Here is a 3,609-nt window from a genome sequence, read left to right as displayed (position 1 = left end):
AGAGCACCCTGTTTATGTATATGTTGGCCATCTGTTTGTCTTCTTTGAAAAAAATGTCTAGGCAAGTCCTTTAGCCATTAAAAAAATTGAGTTCTTTGGTGTTGTGCTGTTAAGTTGTATGAGCTCCATATATATTTTGGAAGCTGATACCTTATTTGAGATATGCTATATAAATATTTTCTCCAACTCCAAAGGGTCCTCACTTCTTTGGCTGTTCCCTTTGTTGAATACCTTCTCAGTTCCATGTAGCTCCACTTGCCTAGGTTGGCTTTTGTCATCTGTGCTTTTGGTGACATACCCAGGAAATCACAGGCATCAAGTGTTATCATAAAACTGCCCCAGAAAACTGTCACGCAGCCAGGACTGAGAACCATCGCCTTAAATTATACATTGCTATAACATAAGATCAGAGGTTTGATCTGGACAGGAAAGGTTTCTTGTTCCAACAGGCCAGCAGCTAAGTACATTTATTAGACAGTTTGGCATGGTGAGCCCCACTGGGAAGGATGTTTTGAGATTTCTGGATGGGATGGGGTGAGGTTGGGGAGTAGTTTGAAAGAAGAGACAGTTGGCAACAGCAGTACAGGAACTGAAGCCACTTTTTCCAAAGGAAGTTGATAGTCACTTTGATAATTCTGTGAGCAACCTCATAGAAAAATGTACATCACTGACCAATCTCTTCCATCCTTGAAGAATTGAAAAACAAACTTAAGAGTTAAAGATCTGAGGGCACCTCCAGAACAAGGGCAGGTTGTTATTGCAAGGTGATCTCTTTTAGATCAGCTATTTTAAAGTGAACTATATCAGAACAATTTATCACATGTCCATTGCCATCCACATCCCCTTTTCCCCCCTTCCTAAGGATTTACTTACTTTCACTTTATGTATATGTTTTGCCTGCATGCATGTATGTGTACCATGTGAGAGCCTGGTGCCAGAGGAAGCCAGAAGAGGGAGCCAAATCTCCTGGAACTGGAGATCCAGAGGGTTGGGAGTCACAATGGAATTCTGGGAACCAAAATCAGGTCCTCCGAAAGAACAGTAAGCACTCTTAACCACTGAGCCATCTCCTCAGCACTAATCCTCATTCCCTTTATCCTTAATACACTTGTAGATTGCACCGATGAAGGAAGGCAGGTGCCAGAGTTCAATCTCCTGGCCCATGCTTTTGGAAAACTTCCTACATGATGGACCATGTTCCTGCCTATACTTCCAATTCCTTATTTCCTGTTTCAAGGTGAGGCCAATGGCTAGAGCAAGAGTTCTCATCATTCACCAATTCTCTTGTCCATGGCTTCCCCCCCCCCATAGTCTTTCCAGCTTGGCATTCTAGGTTTTGTGCCAATATGTGCCATATAAGCATATACACTGCCCCTGGCTTCCGGGTTCATTCTTGTGCTTGCATAGATTCTGTTGATAGTGAAGTCTCATTCATTTGTCAGAGTGATTGTATTGAATGCCACCAAGGAGAAACCAAGCCCAGTTCCAATTCTCACAGTCAATCGGTGCTTGTATTTCTTGTTGCTTCTACCTTTATCTACTGTGCCAGGTACGCCAGGACTCCCACCATAAGATGAGGTTGTGTTGCAATGCAGTAGATGCAGTATTTTCAGGTTTTGAGTTGCCTGTTTTATGTGTACAGTGTCTTTGAAAGGCTCTGTGCTCCACTATTTTGGAATATAAGACAGGAGCCCTTCAGTGCTTGTGTGCACTTAGCTCCACCTTTCCAGGTGCTGGTGCTGCTCCTTTCTCTTTTTGCCTTTCTGCCCGCTGGCTCAGTGCCTTTGCTGAGATGTTATGCTTTGGTGACAGGATGCTTTGTAAAGAATGGTAGAACTCTACGTTGCATTATAGGAATATGGTGGTCCATGACTGACTGTACTACTATGCTTATAAAGACCCTCTCTGTTTTATCCTGAAGAGGTTCAAATCTACTGCCACCTTAGCTATCTTTGCTCTGCCAGCTGCTGTGCATGAATATGCCCTGGATTGTCATTTGAGCTTTTTCTAGCCAGCACTCTACATGCTCTTTGTATTTGTTGATATGGCTTTTGGCATCATTGTCAACAATAGTCAGAAAAGGCCAATTTGGAGCATCATGGCATGGACTTCCCTTTTCCTGAATCTTGCTGTCATTCTGTGCTTTTATTTTCAAGAATAATATGTACATCACCACCATCTTTTCAAGAATCCTATATTTCTGGATGATGTCTGGCCATGTTCCTGGTCTTGTCATTACGTGTTTTAAAAACCTGGCCCTTGCTTCCTTCCTTACCACTGCAGATTGGGTATTCTTCCTGATTCAGAGCCAGCTGTTTTCAGCTGTTATGGATCTAAAACTATGTTATGTTATTTGGACTACTCTAGCCTTCCCAGATGGCTCACTCCATTCTTAGGTCACCTGAAGCTGGGCTGTTGGAAGTTCACTAAACAACTTTTTGTTTTGTTTTGTTTTGTTTTTTTCCTTTTGGGAAGAAGGGAAACAGCCAAAGTAATGGCAGATTTTTGCTGGATCATCTAAGCTTTGGTAAATTTATCTGTTTAGTTCCTTGATTTCAACCCAACCAGAAGCCAAACATTATATAGACCAGTGAATTAACCAAAATCATTTTAGTACCTTTGACTTAGAATGTTTTCATGCACCCTGTTTGAAAGTTTGCTAATTAAATATGCAAGTGAAGAGAAATAATTTTTATTATTTCTACTAGAAAGAGAAGAAAAAGTATCTTTTCCAAGGATAATCTCGCTAGGCGTTCTGTGTGTTGTGTCTTTCATTGCTTTTTTTTTTTTTTTTTTTGCTGTGCTGCTGGGGATGGAATTCAGGGCCTGGCTTGGTGGCAGTGCTCTACCATTGAGCTATACCTCCAACCTCTATTTTGTTGTTTTTCAAAAGTTCAATTCTACTCGTTTTTTTCACTTTCTGTACAATTTTAGTCATGTTTTTTGTGAAGCAGTCAGCTGTCTTTCACCTGGAATTCATGAGTTTGCATCAATAATACATACTCAGGGGGTCAGAAGCAGGAAGAGAAAACAGAAGTAACACAGGGAAAACAAGACATTTCCTTTTGAAACTTCAAAAGTCATTTTTAAAAAAGATTGGTGCTGGGTGTGGTGGCACTTGCCTCGAATCCCAGGATACTCGGGAGGGGAGGCAGTAGATTGAGGCCAGCCTGGCCTACATAGCAGGTTCTAGGCCAGTTGGGGCTAAGGGAGACCCTGTCTCAAAAAAAGACCCCACAAAACAGCAACAACAGAAAGATTGGTTGAGCTGGTTATGTATTTTAATTATTCTACCATAGAACTTATATGGAAGAGTTTTGGTTTGGTTTGATTTTTTTTTTTTTAGAGTCAGGCTCTCGCTATGTAGCCCAAACTGGTCTCAAACTCCTGATCTTCCTGTCCCTGCCTCTTAAGTGCTAGGGATATAAGAATGCACCACCATACCTGGCTAAGATTTTTTTTTCAGTACTTGAAGGTTATAATTTCTTTGAAATTACTTAGGAGTATCCTTTGGTATAATTGTTTTATTATCTAATAAATATTGACTTTCCTTGTTATTTTGAAGACTAGTGAGTCCATAATGTAAGTATTGCTCACCACACTAATACT

General features: G+C 40.9%; 1 pseudogene; it reads left to right on the top strand.

The window, feature by feature from the left end:
- Positions 1 to 556: 556 nt before the first annotated feature.
- Positions 557 to 2,248, top strand: LOC103734419 (annotated as a pseudogene).
- The last annotated feature ends 1,361 nt before the right edge of the window (positions 2,249 to 3,609 follow it).

Source organism: Nannospalax galili, unplaced genomic scaffold (assembly GCF_000622305.1).
Source record: "Nannospalax galili isolate Female #2095 unplaced genomic scaffold, S.galili_v1.0 scaffold433, whole genome shotgun sequence".
Lineage (NCBI taxonomy): Eukaryota > Metazoa > Chordata > Mammalia > Rodentia > Spalacidae > Nannospalax > Nannospalax galili.
The sequence above is the reverse complement of the archived record's forward strand: the minus strand, read 5'-3'. Positions and strand labels throughout refer to the sequence as shown.